The 17,581-nt window shown below is 41.7% G+C and overlaps 1 pseudogene; it reads left to right on the forward strand.

Moving 5' to 3' along the window:
* Positions 1–11,088: 11,088 nt before the first annotated feature.
* LOC113491528 lies at positions 11,089–16,642 on the forward strand (annotated as a pseudogene).
* Positions 16,643–17,581: the final 939 nt, after the last annotated feature.

The raw sequence follows: 17,581 nt of genomic DNA on the forward strand, positions 1-17,581 counted from the left end.
GACCACTGACTCCCCCAAGCAGTACTGAAGTCAGGTTGCATTTGATCCCTTTATCTCCACAGGTGACTATGCCCTAGGTCACCTATCAGGATAGGGTCATAGTGTGATGTTGCATCAGTGCCCTGTACCAGCGTGGATGCAGGATGGGATCATGCAAGTTGTCTTGAGCCTGATGCTCAGCAGGAGCATGCACCACCCTGCAGGGCCAGCTGGCCAGCTGCCATGAAAGCAAAGGAGGCCAAAGGCTCCTCTGCTCCTTTCCCTTGTTTTGTGGGTGCTTTGCCCTCACTAGGAGACTCGTCACCCTTCCAGTGGAGGGCTTATCTGGTATCCTGATGTTTTGGGTTTTTTTAATCTTCCCTGTGGAGAAATGTGAAATACAGTCAAAACCTTGGAAACAAGCATTTTTAAAATCTTCTGTTACCATTAAATTAATACCAGTCTTCAAAATAAGCAATGAACTGATTCACTTAATCCAGGTCTCAATACTGAAATTAAATTCAGGTGAATAGGCTTTTTTGAAAAGCCCAGCTAACTTGAAGGCAGGGAAAATATGTCTTTTCTTGTTTGTTTTGTTTTTTTTTTAATTGATCCTCACAGGCAGGTTGTATGGTCCAGTCTTTGGAGACACAAGACCTAGTTTCTATGTGTGGTAGAATTGTCTGGATGAGAGAGAGTTTGAATCAGCAGAGAACCATGCTTTAACCTTTATGATGACATCCTTAGCTAGAACCAGCTCCTAAAACATAGGTGATCCTGGGAAGTGGTCATTGATTTCCAGAGGTAATAGGAACAAGGATTTTCTGTATTTAATCTGAACCACCTCTGCTTCAAGATGATAATAGACTCAGACCCCATATCTTTACTCTTCCTAAATGCTGAACTGTAGAATGCTCTAATCCTCTGTTTTTTGTCAGAGGGTAAACAATACCAACAGAAGCATGACTGATAGGTTTCCAACTTTTCTCAGATTTGCTGATTTAGAATTCCAAAACTTTGAAATTTGGGACAAAGTCATGCTCATTTCCTTTTTCTCTGTCACCACTGCTGGGTGCTGCACTTAATAAAATGTTGTATGTTCTGAGCAACTCATAAATGTATGGAAAGGCTAGGACTCATTTTGTTCCACTTCAGTCCAACAGGTAGATGTGTGGGGCTGTGGTCCCAGTTTGACCAGCTTTTGGTGCCACTCCCAACCTTTCCTCTCACTCCCATGCCTGTACTGTGGTGTGCTGTCCCCTCCTTGTGCTGGCATGGCTGTTCAGGTGTGCTTGTGCTGATCTGAACTGGAAAACCATCCAGGTTGAAAGTTTCCCTGTTAAAAAAAAGGTTCCTCCCTCCAGGGCTTTTTTTCTAAAGTCACATTAATTCCTCTATCTGACTCACACCGTGCTGCTCACACAACTGAGCCAGGGCTAAGGAAGTGGGCAAAACCCATAGGGAAGTGGTAACAAAGTTGTGAGTATTGCCACTCAAGGCAATACATCATGAGTAAGCAGCTTTGGTATATAATAGTTGGCAGCACCAGTCATGGCTCACCCAAGCCATCCCCCAGGTCTCTGTGACAGTGGAGAGGCATCATCCAGCAGCTTCTGCCCTCCTCTGTGCCTCCATGGGGGACAGCGGGCAGCACGTCAGTCCAAGGAGGGGGGGTACTGCTGTGCCACAGCACCCGCTGGACTCCCCCAACACTGAGGGCTCCTTGTGATAACCAGCCCAGACCTCGGTGCCTCCTCACATGCCAAAGCTGGGGCAGGTAAATCTTGTCTGGAGTGATCCAACTCGGGGATGTGGATATCTGAAATATTTCTGAGTCCCCTTTTGCCACCGAGTCTTTAAAGTGAAAAAAGATGAGAAAGGCTCACTGGCTGAACATAAACATTCTGGCATTTTTGTGTTTCATCAGCTTTTCCCAAATGTTCTCTGCTAGTGTCAGTGGCTTTGTAAAAATTGGAATGATACTGTGAGAAAAAAAAAGTACTAACAGGCCTCACAGACAAAACCAACAGAATCAAATCTCAGATAAATTTGGATTTGTAACACTGTGCACAAATATGCATGTGTACATTTCTCCTGTTAAAACTCCTTGCTAAGTTAAAAATATTGCTTAAATTAAAATTTACTTTGGTTTTGCACTGAAAGCATTTGTTGTAGATAGTGAATTAAAACTACAAATCATGCATAATAAGAAGACATGAAAGTTTTTTACAGAAGAAACTTTGATATGCTTAAGACTCGGAGGCAGCCACAACCTCTTTCTTGTGTACGTTTCAGGAAAAGTAATTTCCTCTCAATCTGAGTCAGACTCAAAAAGTGGGAGTATTTGCAAACACAGGTTACTCTAAAAATAAGTCAGAAATGATAGTTTTGTACACTTCGAAGAATGATAGTGGCTGGGAAAGGTACAGATTCTCAGAGACAAAAGTTTGATCCTTAAAAAAAAAACCAAGGAAAACCAGTGCTGTCACACACCACTTCATAAAATTAAAGCCTGTAAATTGTTCTTTTTCCACAATGGCACTGCATGCTTCCCACATACCACAGCATGCAGCAGTATGGAGCAGCTAGAGGTCACACTAGAAAAGAAGGGAGAACTGTTTTGGTAGCTTCCCACAGTAAGTGTGCATCTGAGATTTAACTGGGCTGCTTTCAATAGTTACAACAAACCAGTTTATCCCTTTATTGTCACCAGAGTAATTCCAAGGTAGTATTTTTCTGATTCAATGAATACCTTGTTTAAGCTGTAATAAGAAAGGGATATGTGTGTCTGTTAATATACATACGTGTCTACATGTATGTGTATATATGCATGAGCATATGCATGTGTATATTGTAATACATGTGTCTCTAAGTTTGATCCAGAAGCCACAGAACAATTATGAGGGGCATGAGGCTTTGTTTTCTGCCTGGTAGGAGCAAGCTCAGCGGCAGTTGCGTAACCTTATAGCCTGGCATGTATAGCCTCTGCTGCCGTGCAGATTATGTCTATTATGTAACCACGTTTATACAGGAAGCTAACAGCATCTAACAAGCTAAAAATAAGCAGACTTCTATAATTTCAAAGGACAATATTTTAAATTTCTCTCATGTGGCTGCTCCTATTTCAACAATAGATGTGGCCTCTTCAGACATTTTATTTGTTTTTGGACTAGGATGATATTTTAACATGCTGGCAGCCTGTTTTCTCAGAGAGAGTCAGAGCTCCTTTCTTATTTTTCCATTACAGCAAGAACTCTCTTGGCTTTTAGTTAAGGTGCTCTCCAATATCTGCGAGAAGCAAATTAGCCTAGAATATCAGTCCTGCTTTTTCTCCTCAGTCAAGAAGTCTGACATTTGTGGTTAGATTTTGGAAAAATCATGTTTGTTTTCATGCTAGTAATAACCTTCTCCATCAATTAGACAGCAGATTATTATGAGCATTTTTTATACTGCTCCTTCAGATGCCGGATTTCCAGGGCAAAACAAAAAACATTTTGTTTTTCCTTTTCCTGAAGCTACTCCTTGTCTTTGTGTCCACTTGCCCAATGTGCTATGGAAACCCTATGGGACCGGCGCCTCCTTGACTGGACTGTGGTGTGGGCAGCTGGGTTTTCATAAGGTGACACTTGCATTCACCTTGTGTCGTTACCTTTGCCTTGTGTGTATGGCTGCTCATGCCTCTCCCCATAGGGAGTGGAAGTGAGCTTTAGTATGAGCATTTTAACTCACTGAATCTGGGTCTCCATTTCTGCACAGGGCTCCCAAAGGGGATGTTAAAACAGGCTCATGCCAGGTATTGCCTCCCCTGTGCTGGGCTGCCTTGGCTCCACGGGTGCGGGAAGGACCCAAGGCACTGGTGGGGGCTGTTTGGTACAGGACTCCCCTACAGGGGAGAGCACAGGCCCTGGTTGTGATGCTGATCTTCCTCCTACCCCTCCTTACCCTTAGTGCACTGCAGTGAGATCCGAGGATGGGGAAGTACTGCCCCCAGGTGACATGCAAGTTGGCCTTGTGGCGGACAGGATGGAGGCAGGGCCAGTGCATGTCACTCTACTCCTCTATCACAGGAACTTCTTCAAGCTTGGTGAAACCAAATCATGAACAACAATCCCGCAAAGTCCTTGAGTACCTACAATGGTAAGTGATGCTGAACACATGGGGTTAATTAACACAAGCATGATCTAAAGCCTTTCAGAAACTTTGGAATGCTCCATGGACCACTACTCTTTTCTTAAGTCTCAGCATCAATTTTTTTTTGGTGGAATTTGAACAAATAAAAATTTTTCTAAACGTAGAAGTAAGAAAGAACAAGACAAGCTCTCCCTGGACCTCTGTAGGAATTCAGGTACTGATGTTCCTTAATTTAGAATGAATAGAGTGATGTGTAAGCACCACTGATTCATTCATATCTCAGCAGCAATACTCAGCTCTGAATATTCTTGGATTATAACCCAGTAATAAACAGACCTGATCACACTGAAGATGCTGACTTGAGTGGTAGGGTTACCTCACTTTTGACTTAAAGCACTTGATTTCTGATTTTCCAGAATGCAATCTCCTATTTTAATTTTGTTGTGATTTCTCTGCTCTTAAAGGGGCACAACCTCATCTGTTGTAAAACAGTGTATCTATTGATTTGCAGTAGCTGAAAAGCAGGCATGAAATATTCATGTTTGCTTTGTTCACCCTTGGATTTTTTCCTTTTAGGCTGGCATTAGTCCATTAGTTCCCAGCACTCACCAGCTGCTGCCAGGACAGCAAGCAGTAGTTCCTCAAAATATCCCCTCTGTTCCCCCAGTAAAGCAGCAGGTCCTATGACAGCTGACAAGAGCTAGACAGAGAGGCCACGCTGGGCATAGCCACTGAGCAAGGCTCATTAGGTTTGTTCAAAGTCTCCATCCATACATGAGGCTGACCAAGGTTTACATGACTCCTGGCTTAAAATAATTGCAGTAATCCCTTAGACTGACAAGACTGAATTGTTGTACTTCCTCCAACAATAACATTTAGTTCTAATGTAATACTCAGCTGGTGGGGCGGTGAAATCAAATTCTTTTTTGTTGTTGTGTTACAGAAGTTCTGTAGGAGTAAGAAGAAAGGAATGTCACCAGAATCTGCTGGTACTGGGTGCAAGCTGTAATCACTCCAGTGTGCGTGTGGGTGTTTTTCTGCACAGTTTGGGGGCACAATCTTACCCTAGTGCAAACACAAAGTAACTCTGCTGGACTCCCAGTAAAGTTAGTGGGAGGAGAGACAGCTCCTTTCTATTGTGCAGGGCTAAACTTTTGTTTAATTTCTGTGAGAAGAATATGCTCAGAATATCAAGCATCACTTATTCAGTTTTCAGTTAAGATTTACCATACAATTGAATTGGGAAAGTGGACAGAGAGGAAAGCTACTTCTTAAAAGAATCAGTTCAATGCAATTTAAAATGCTATGAAGAATAAGAGCTAGTCAGCACTAATCTGTTGGTGTTTGTTTTTTTCCTTCAGCCTCAGAAATTCAGGAAAAAAAAGGGTGGTAATGGCATGCCATGAAGCCATTTCTGGTCCAAAAATGTGCTCCATCCATGCTGGATAGATGCACCATGTGCTCAGGAGCTCCCTGGAGAGGGGGTGTCCAAGCAATCCTGATGCCTTAAAATGGACTCCAACTTTTTTCTAATGCAGCCTGAAGTCAGGTGGCTGGCTACACTGTATTGTGGTCCTCTAAGCACATCCTAAACATGGCTCTTTGCAGTGTGGGTATTTTGAACTACACGTAAACAAGCAGTGTGGCAGGAAACCTGGGCATCCTGGGAGTCAGTCTGAGCCCACTCCAGAAGGAAGTCTTCTTATCTTGAGGTTGACATACCCTCAAAGAATGTGAGTCTTCTTGCTTTGCACATGGTATAATCCATATAATTTTCTAATATGCATTCACATGAAGACAATGTAGTAGCAATGTGGACCACTCATGCTATTCCAGGATTCAGGCCATTATGCTGATTCTATAGTATAAGCATCCAAAATATAGCTCCTAGTCCAAAGGCTACCCTCTTTGGAAAAGGAGGGTACTGTAAAAATTTAAGCTTAAAAAGGGAAGAATTGTGGTATGGAACACTATTTCAATGTAAGTCAGAAAATGACCCAGTCACTAGCATCAAAAGCATCAAGGGAGTACAAGCTAAGCATAAAGACTGATTTTATGGATGTTTCTGTGGGCCATTAAATCAGTCAATCAAACCACCTTTTTGCTAGGACTAAGCATGAGCCTAATTTCCCAGGCTGGACCACTGTCAGGTGTAATTGTCTACAGATGAGAGACATCTATGCAGCATGAAGCAGAGGAGAAGTAAATAGTGTAAGGACATAATCACTTTTCTTCATTTTCCATATTCAGGAGTCCAGCTATCTAGTGGGCCACTAGAATGAAAGTGTTCTCACATACAAAATAAGAAAAGTCCATTATGATGACAAAAGGAGTTGAGATTATAGATGCCAGATGACAGTCCTGATTAACTCCACACAGACTTGTAGCTCGTCTGCTAAAAACTGCTCTCCTCTGTTCTGCAGTCTGAATTTTTCATCATAATAAGTTAAATTTTACTACAAAATTGCTAACAGTACCCGCCTTCCAACCTGCCACACGTGTGTTAAAATTCTGAATTATAGTTTTTGATGCTTTATTTAGCTTATTCCTTCCAGGTGCTATGTGAAATATCTTTGCTGCACCAATTTCATGCTTTAATTTCTAGCATTTTGAGGGTGCCCTACCCTAAAATGTCTCTTGGCAGTTCATGATGAGCAGGATTTCTAGCATCTTCATCAGTATCAGTGAAGCACTGTACTGAAGAGATTTGAATCTTGACTATAATAAGCCCTCAATGTCACTGGGTCAGTCACATAATTGTGAGGTGATGTCCTGCTCAATATTTTTTTATCCATTATGTTGCATATTCAGTCCTCTGCATTTACTAACATAAGAGAGATACTTTGCAGAATCTCATTGAGGCCAATCGTAAAAGGATGCCCTGGTCTAATAAGCCTCCATCCATATGAGGGAAGGTAAAGGACAGCAGCAACACATACTCACATACTGTCCTCCCTGAGGCTTCTGCAAGGCCTGTAGCTCTTGGGGTCTTCTCTGTCACCAGACTCCAACCATATTGCCTCTAAATCCAGATCTGGCACAAAGAGCAAGATTTGCTGCGAACAGCATGACTGCAACCGGACAAAACTTATTCCAGCCCATCGGACTTCCATGTGTATCAGCTTTAGCTTTGCTGATAAAAAGTCAACAAAAGGATTATTCTGTAAAAATCCAGGGATTTTACTGGATCTATGTGGGTGTGAAAATTCTTGTTTCAAAAGCCATGCATGTCTTTGATAAGGGTATTTAGCGATCGGTTTGCCTGTTGAGACAGGCTGGTTTAAGCCCATCAAGGTTGTGCTGCATCAATGTCATACTGTTGTAAAAATGTTAACCAGAAAGGAGAAAAGAACATTGTCATCATTTGTAATTTTTCTAATTCATTGACATGAATAGTGTAACAACACTGGAGTAGGATTTTTGTTACAAGATAAATGACAAAGCTTGAAAGTGCATTCCTCAGCTCTAGATTAATTGGGGGAGAGGGAGACAGGGTTTATACCATCTGATAAATGCTTAGTCATTTTCTTATCATTTAGCCAGCTATTTGTTTCAGCAGTATCCTGTGATCTGGTTCAGGTACTTCTCTCTGTGTTTATTCAATTCAGAACTACCTGTTTTAAGCTGATTTTGCTTAGTCTTAGCTAGAGTTGTTTGCTGTTTAATAAAGATATATGGTTTCTACTTTCTCTCTGTGGGGAACTGCTGCCCACTGTGCATTTTCACTGTCAGCTGGACACCAAGATGGGCTGTTTTCCTGTTGCCTTGGTTTACAGTGAAAAATATAATTAGTGAGAGGGGTATAACTGAATACATCCGTTCTGGGTTTTGTCAACTATGACAGGTACAAATGAAAAAACCTACAAAAAGAGGGGGAGGATTTTTTGGCATAGTACGATGCTGCACAACTGAAAGAAAATTTGAAAATCCTGGGGAAAGGGAAAAATATTGAGCAGAGCTTGGGCATGGGACATCCTTTCTTAATGCTGCAAATAAGTGACTTTAGAGCCTGTTCCCACTTGGAGCATGTTTGTGTTTGTGTGGTGGCTAAATACATCAGATAGAATAAAATCAGACATCAGGAAACCTCAGTGATTTGCCCTCATACAGAATATAAAATGGTAACTGTTTCCTCATTAACAGTAGAGCAACTATAAATACCTTTCTGTGTTAAGTCCCCCATGACAAGTTTTTCTCAGGGGGAAGGGTGGTTTGCCACTTCCCTGCAGTCTTCAATAATCTATAGTGATATTATTGTTGTTGTTGATATTGTTAGTAGTTGTTATTGTTATTATTATGATTATTACTATTTTCAGCTTGCTGATGCTGCTTTTCCCATGTGTCAGATCAGAGGGACTTGGTGCAGCAAATCATTATATCCAGTATGCAGTAAAGTGTAGGATAATTACACCCCAGCCGTGCCAGAGGAGGGACGCACAGATCCATGGCAGTGCTGAGCTTCTCACCTTCTTCACACCGCTTCTCACCAGCAGGCAGACCCCAGTGAGAGCAGCATCTGGCAAGACCCATGGGGTTTTGTATGGACTAGACGGCAGTGCTGGCCCTGCCTGCCCCAGGGAGCGATATTGTGAGGTGCCCCAGGGCACGGGTGGCCAGAGGTGCATGCCACTGTCATGCTTGTGCCCAGTGACATAGGTCCTGTCTGGGAAGTGCTCCCTGAAACCTGGGGCAAATCACCCAAGGGATGTGCCCAGGCCAGCGAGTGACACCTCCCTGAACCAGACTGTGACAGGCACAGGAGCAGAGAGGCAGGATGGTGGTACAGCTCTCACAGGGGGAACACAACATGCCACAATTTAAAATCACATTCTGCAATATAAAAAACCAATAAATTGTAGGGATTTGCTGCCCTCTGGCAGGATTTTCTTACAGCTCTGATTCTCTGTGAACTGCAAGAGAAGTGCTCAGTGGTGATCCTCCAGCACAGCAAGGTGTCTGCATTTTCCCGTTGGTTGTCAGCAAAGCAGAGCAAACTGCTGGGCACCGCTGCTGCAGCTTCCCTGCAGCTCTCCTGGAAAGCACATGCAGATCCCAGACAGGGCTGGTGTCAGGGACAGAGCTGTTGAGCTGGAAGGAATGCTCTGTCCCTTCTCTCCATCTCTCTGGGGCAACAGGGCAGGAAGCTTGACTCTAAAGCTCGTCCTTTTCTTGGTGGTCTCCTCACAAGAGCAAGTCCACCATCTTCCAGCTCCAGCTGTACAGCCTTCTAGAGAGAAAATTCAGTTTGGCCACTAATGCTGACAAGCCCTGAGTGGCTTTGCTGAATTTGATTTCTTGGTATGGTATATGCTTTCTGAGAGATACTCAGCAAATCAGGCTAATTTTCATTAACAACATTTTCTAAAAGGCTCATTAATGCCAGTATGGAACTTATGGATATGTGAATAGTAGTTTTGAAAACCTGGGCCTCCATTAAACACAAAGTATTGTGAGTCTCATAGGGTTAGATTTCTCTGATGAAACATTGAGTTCTCTAGTGTCTACACCATAGTGCATCGGTCCTGTGGACTGCCTGCCTGGTCAGCAGGAGGAATGGGCACATCTTGGACACTTCAGAGTACTCTGGTGTCTCAAACTATCAGATTACTGCATCCTAAAAGCATCCATGTCTTATTAAAAGTACCTAGATTGGCTACCTTGGATGTTGATGTTTTTGCTGCGTGTATCTGAAATTAGGCCATGCTAGTTCCACCCTAAAATAGCAAAGAAATGGGGGTGTGGGGAGGTCCATAAAAGTACCTCATGTGCATAGATATTCCTGACCATTCTGTTTTGAGAGAAAGGAAGGATAACACAGATGCGCTATACTCATTGGCATATGTAATGGTCTGGCTGCGCACATGACACCCATGACCCTCATCTCCAGTAGGTCACAGTCCCAGGAGAGATAAGTAAGTAAGGACTGAGGAAGAAGAACAACAAGTAGGACTCAAATACAAATCCATGATCATCCCTGATGGTTCATTGTACAGCTGTGTGTGATTTCCCCGGGGTTTTGAATGCAGGGGGGAGCCTGAAGTTGGAGGATGGTTAAGACTCTCTCTCTTACATATAAGTGTGTAAGTTTTGCGGTATATCTGGTTTCTTTTCTGCTTAATACGCTCATAATCGGCAGGGACCTTGTAACTAATGATTTTGCTCATAGCAGTGGCCATAGGCCTTATCATCAAAGTCCATGTTGCACAATGTAGTGCCTGTGCAGAGCTATTGGAGCTGGTCTGGGAGGTGCTAGTTCTATGTGATAGTGCAGCCAGTCTAATAAATAGCTCAGAGCAAGCTTTCATGGATCTGCTTTATTGCTGTCAGGGGTCTGAACTTGTATCCCTTTATGGTACTGCACAATGACAGTGAAATACGTGTGCTTGTTTAGAGCTATTTGGACTACCTCCGGCTGGCACTGTACTAGACAGGTCAGGGATGTTCATGAAGCTGTGAAAATGGTGATAAAACCCAAGGTTTGGTTTTATAGTTACCTTTGTTACTATTGAGAAAGCTTGAGAGTAAGGAAACCATTTCTTCATCAACCTTTCCAACTGCAACAGCCACAGCCACTAATACACCCTGGGGCCCACTGAAGTGATGGGATCATCCTTGGCGATTTCAGTCAGACCTGGATTGATGAGACAAGGAACTGCGGTTATGCTGACTTCCACAGACCCACTGATTTACTTCAGCTGGGAATTTTCCTCCTGCCTTCTGGGTTAGATTGTGCCGACTTTGTTTCTTCAGTGTTAGCATGATAGATGCCTTAGAAGTGGTTGATACCAATTCATATAGCTATATATGAAATAAGTGGTAATGCCTCTTCTGTTACATTTTACAGACAGACTGGGAGATCTGCCTAATGTTTTCTCTTAATTGTGAAAGTACAGCCTGAAAATGGGACACTGTTATGCATTGTTCACCTTTCAGCCCCTGGCATGCCTGCACATAGCACTCATCTGGACTTTCCTTGCTATGAAACCAGCCCAAACACCAGTTTGGGATATGAAGGCATTTGTAGCCACCTGGAATGACTGGCAGACCTGTGCTCCTTAAGAGATGCGACACTGTACTGGACCTGAAAATGTTCCGTATGATTGGAAGCCCATTAACTAACGTAAGAGGGCACAATGTGACAATGTTTTATTTTAATAGGCTCAGCTACTATCCTTGGTACACATCACAGGAAGTCCTTGTTAATGGTGGCCTACCCTAGAACGACAGTTTGCAAACTCATCTGGAAAAAAATGGCTATGACATTAACTATTACATCCTAGCTGAGGACTTCAGTGGTTTAGCTCTCATAGCCTGGGAGCACTGGAAACCTCAGTGGGACCACAACTGGGATGCAAAAGATGTCTACAGAAGAAAGTCCAGAAAACTCATAACTGAAATGGAAGGCAATATTTCAGTAAATTATATTGAACATTTACCCAGTTTCCTTTGAAGAAAGTGCAAAAGCTTTTATGAAGGAAACAATTGCATTAGGAATAAAAAGCAGACCGAAGGGCCTGCAGTGATACTATTTATAACCTGGCTGTCATAATTACAGTTTCTGTGATCAGAACTACACTGCTTCCTGCCCCAAAAGTGAAGTTTTGAGGAACAATGATCTCTCCTGGCTCTGGGATATCAGTGCAGCCCTGTACCCTCCCACTTACATTAAGAAACCCCTTGGAAATAGTCAAAAACATTTTGTACTTTTCTCAGTTTAAATTGAATGAATCCATAAGGATTTCCTCCATGACATCCTAAGATTATTTGCTCATATTTGTGTATACTTGACTAGGTTATAGAGATGAACCTTTACTATTTATCTCTATGGTAAGCTTTTGCTGGAACAATGTGGGCTGCATTTATGCTTTAACCATTCTTGCAGATGGTGCATCAGGATGGAAAACCTCCTACTTGGCCAACTCTGCTGGTTCATGTTAATTGTCCACATGCTTTAAAGAGCTCAATGTTCTGAAGAAAAAATCGATCTCAAATACTTGGGGTTTTTTGTGTTAATTCATCACTAAGCTGTACTCCAACATGCATTTGAATGGATTAAAAGGTTTTCAGCAATTTGAGGTAGTACATAGGAGGCAGTTAATACATTAATCCTCCCTGATGTACTTTCTTCTGCTCAGGTATGCAGTCACTAATCCCCAGATAGCTGCCCCTTCTATACAAGGGAAACTGAGGCAGAGATGTTAGGAACATGCTCTGTGTTACATAAGAATCAGAAATTGAAACCAGTGGTGTTTCTGCATGTCTCCATCTCAAAAACATTTAATTTAGTCCCATACCTCCCTTGGAGCAAGCAAAAGGTTCACCAGAACTGAGGAGAACTGTTCACATCACCTGAACACACACACACACACACACACACAAGTATTTTCAGGATAAGTATCTTACCCTAGTCCTTCTTTATGTGATTTTGGACATCCTCCCAGAAACTGGATGAAGACAGTAGGTTTCCTGTGACAAAGCAACATAACTTATCTGTCACAACCCTGGCTTCATTCTCCCCTGTAGACAGTGACTGAACTACCAGCAGGTCTCAATTTCTGTTTCAGAGTTTAGCAAGTGAGCTGCATTCACTTATTAAAGTCTATGTTCAGTCTTTCAGGCCCAGGTACAGAGTCTGAAGCTGGCACCTTGTCTGGGAAGGAGCTCTCTCTTTTACTAGGTCCTACTACTCCCCTAGAACTGCCATCACTCGCTACACTTCTCAGTAAGGAGCTGCACTTCTCTCCACCTTGAAGGCAAACGCCTATTCTTAGACATTAAAAGAGGTGCAGACACCTGCTTTGGTGGTTTTATCCAGATTGCCCTTCCTTAGCTTTGCAAGAGCATAGGTGGACATCAGTAACTGCTGCAAGCTGATGTGCATTCTCTTTGCCATTTTATGCCCAGTTTCTGCCTCTTTTCCCCTTCAGGCAACTAATTCTTGTGAAGTTTTTCTAATTTTATTCTTGATGTGCTGTGCCCCTCAATCTCCCTTAGATGGATGATGTTGTCCAGGGAGTTTCTTGCATAACAATGGTCTGTCATCTTCAGTGCTTGTGGCATAATAATTCACTTGTTGCTGATCCTTAATCACTGCTCAAATTAAGGATAAACATCCAAGGACCAAATACTCTCTCCTTACAGCCTGTGATGAGGAAAAGGTAGAGTGAAAGACATCTCTCTGAAACAAACCTAGAAAGAGCATGAAAACTGAATCTGAAATTCTTAAGTTTGTCCAAGTGTTGCATTTTCTCTTTCATTTAAGGTTGCACAATGCCAACATTCTGCCTCGTATAGGGTGTGCCTATTTACAGTCACTTTTTCTAACATTTTTATAAGAATCTGACTGAGATCTTAGGGAAAGCAGCTAGAACAATGCATGCCTTTGGAATCACAGCTTTCAAATAGGAGAGGGAGTGGAAAGCAGCTGACTGACATAGCAGAATGTCTCTCTCCTTCCCCTTATCAGCAAAAACAGAACTGAGAGAATGCTTGGGGGAATTTTCATGTTAAAAATCCCACTTTAATGAAAATATTTTAGTTGCTTCTAGTAATTAATGAGATTTCAAATACCTATAATTAAATTTTGCTTCAAAGAAAATTAAAATGCTTTTTTTCCCAGTGTTTGTTCACTTGCTTATTACCAACATCTCAGGCAGTACCTAACATGGCAACTTTTGTTTAATAGTCTTTGTACTCTTGACAGCAAACCTTTAGCCACAATAAAATATAGTTCATAAGGACCAGAATGAAAATATAGTCTGAGGCACAGCTACATAACAAACCATTAGATTACTTTAGAAAGGTTTCAAAACGCTGCATTAGCCTGACAGTGATGTCTTTACTCTTCAGTGTAACAAGATCTTATTAACACTATTGGAGAGAGTGGCCAGGGAACTGCAGGCATTGTTATTTGGTGAGATATGAATTTAACTTCTTCAAAGGTAAGCCTGTGCCTGATTTAAATGCAATGTGTAAGATCCTCATTTTACCCTATTAATAGACGCTGTCTGACTGCACCACAGTCCTGAGTACTCAATACCAGCAGAGCTGACTGCTTAAGCAGTCTTTGCTGTCCCCCAGTCAGGATGATGGAATATGGTCAATTCTTCCTGGCCTAGCAAGGTCCTGTGAGACTTACAGGCAACCAGTGGTAAGGAAGGAAGCCAATGGCTAACATCAGGCATTTTGGAAGACAGTTCCTCAATAGTTATCATCCTGGTCAGATTTCTTTCCAGCTGGATAAAACACCAGGAAAGCATCTAGATCCTGATAAGCACATCAGTCAGGCCAGATTAGGTGTACCCATGGTGCCCAGCAATTTTTCAGGTTATGGGAACTCTATTTGTGCCTCTGTGTGGGCAAGTAAAATAAAGCAGGCTGTTGAGAGCAAATGGAGAGGCTTTGTATTATGTGATATCAGACCTAGTCACATTAAAATCAATGATTCATTTCTGAGGTTCTGTCATGTCCTGGACCTTTCAGAGAGCTGCACATCAAACTTTGTCATGAGAAAAGACTTTGTCCCTAAAGCTCTGTGAAATGAGTGTTCTGGGCTGCCTTTCTCCTGGCAGATAGTATAGAAAACACAGACAGTATGAGAATGAATGGCTGAAAATAAGTGTTCAGTTGTCCACAGCAAATTCAATTACTTCAGCAAGTTTTTGTAAATATTCAGTTGTGGTTTCTGTCAGAGTCAATGTGATTAGGAGGGTGAACTTCCTTCCAACTCGGTCAAGTGACAAAGGCAAGCCCTGGAGCATCTCCATCAGCTCTAGACCCCCACAGTCTTGTCACAACCATGCTGTCATCACCTGTGTTTCTAGCATACATCATGGCTTCTTTGTAGATCTACAGACTGTGGTGTTTTATGGGGAGTAGAAATTGTTAAAACTCTTTGCACCTTAACTGGGTTATATTTTCTGTATGAAACTTACTAATAATTCTTTAAATTTGTCAAATTTAAGTTATCCTGAATGAATTAATTAATGCAGGCTGCTTACATATTGCATATTTTTCCAGATGTAAAAGAAAAAAATAGAGAGGTTACTTTCACCCAAGCTAATTTTTTTTTTTCTACCACTAACAGGGCAACTGCACAGAAGTGTAAGAATCTGTTGATTATGAATTAAGGCCCTACATTATCATGTCACAGCAGCAGCTGAGGTGTGCATCAGGCATCTTTGTCAGGACAATGGATGACATGTGCAAAGAACCTGGAGAGCCTTGACAGATCTACATTTGAAACCTAAGAGCTTCTGGATAGATGCCTTGGAGGACCAAGGGTTTATTGGGAGAGGAAATGCATCAAATGAAGATCTGGATATAATGGCAGAGACACTTGTTTGCCACTGTTATCAGGGTTATGAAGGAACTGACTGTGGCAAAGTTGAAGTTGCTGATGACCATCCAGTGAGCTTTGCAGACTCTGTCTCACCCAGGAGATTTGCAGCAATCTGATTGCTTCCTTTGCCTTTGATGAGTCTTCTCTAACTACTGCTTAGTCAAATGGCTGGTTTCAGTCCGTCAAGAAGGATGATAGAGTGGATCCAACAAAAGGTCTCACGTGTTCCGCATCTGGGAACTGGACATGTCATGGTTCCAGACGTAATTCAAACCCTGCAGCTGTGCCCTAAGCTTTAATGCCTGTAAGGCATGGAGAGAGTGGGGCATCTTGAAGGTTGAGTCAAAAACCACACAAGTCGTAGGAATATGTCTGGCTCTCAATCCCATTCTCTGAGATTAGGCTGTTTAGGAGGCTAGAAGCCAGGTTTTTGCCCATCTGACAGCTACAACCAGGACAGCAGAAGCCTGCTACTACTGAAAAAAATAGTGTGAGGTTCGCTTTCTCCCTTTGCAAAGAGAGAAAAAGTATACCCATATCTGCCTCATACTGGGTGGCATACTGGATAGAGCATCCTCCCGGAAAATGAAAGATGAGGGGAGGTTTCTAGTTTCTTTTCCCTTTGAGGGAATTCAAGCCCCCATTTTCCTCTTTCACATCCCATGTGATGGAGAAGTTCATGCTTTGAGCCCCCCCATGAGTAGAAAGGAATAAAAGAGTCAGGAGATCAGGAAGAAAAAGACAAGCCACAATCTGCTGATCAGTATATTTAATGAGAAAGGAATGTATACATTGTAATCCAAAAGGTCTCCCTGTTTTAAATTTTTTTAATGCCAGGACAATTCAAAATAAAATTAATAAGTAATTCTGGGAGCAGCGGTCCATCTCAGCCAGGTCTACTTCCATCCCAAATCTATGATAATGTTCCAATGACTTTTAAATTTAAAGCTAATGAAAGCACCCCATGGCTACTACAGAGATGCAATCAACAAGGATCAGGCAAGTTTACCATCTTTGACAAGAAACTTATTTATGTCCCAAGTGCCATTGTAAGATCTGTCCTCTGGAGGGGTAGAAAAGCTCCCAGGGCTCTTCTTCCAGTCAGCAGGGAAAAGAATGTTCTAGAGATTACCATGAGCAGAAAGCATAACTGGCATGGCTCCAGGCACTCTGTGAACCGCCAGCTTCTCAGCTTCCCAGGGGTTAAGTATTCCTGAAAGAGAATTTACTTGAATGAAACAATTGCAAACCATGTGGTTATTATTAATATACATGAAAAGATGCATATGCACACATATATATGTGAAATAATTGTGTCTTTATATAAGTTCATCTGTAGCTGGAAAAAGAATAGACAAATAGCCATGAGGAATCTATGAGCCCTATGCTGAGTTCCCTGTTTTCTTTGTGTTTGACTGAGGCAAACATTTGAAACATGCTATGCAACTCCCACTGGCCTCCATTATTCCTTTTGTACCAGAACCTTAACGATTCCATCAGGTTCAGACCTTGGTGATTTTGCACCTCTTAGCAGCTTTTCATTCTTCAAACATATGCTATTATCCTCATATCTAGCCTCAGTGAGTTATTGCCATAATAACTATGTTAAACAAATAATTGTAAGGTGAACAAACACTATGTTAATAAAGCTCTTGAAGGCAAGTGAGAAGAACTTTCATTAATTTTTATGACAGAATTTTATTGTAAAAAGAAATATTTTAAATTCCATTTAAGTTAGGGGAGACTTTGACTAAACCAGAGCCAATCAATAAGAAATGAACTGAGTTTAGAATGATCCTTCTTAAAAAAAAACAAACAAAAACCCAAGCAAAAAAAACCCACCAAAACCAAAACAAAACAAAACAAAACAAAAAACCAAAAAAACCCCCAACAAAATATAAATTTAATACTGGCTGGTTTTTTAAAAAAAAATAAATGCAGAAGATCCACTAAAAATCTTCTAAAGCATATTTTTTATAGTGAAGAAAACTAGAGTTACTTTGGTTGATTTTTTTTTTTTATGGAACAGTTTTCTCAGAAAAATGCAGTTTGTTAAAATCAAAGTGATGATTGTGGTGGATTTTTTAAGGAAAAGGTGTAAAATGATTCATTTGATATTCTGCTTTGCTG

This window comes from Athene cunicularia (genome assembly GCF_003259725.1).
Source record: "Athene cunicularia isolate RWA chromosome 1 unlocalized genomic scaffold, athCun1 chr1_part2, whole genome shotgun sequence".
Classification (NCBI taxonomy): Eukaryota; Metazoa; Chordata; class Aves; order Strigiformes; family Strigidae; genus Athene; species Athene cunicularia.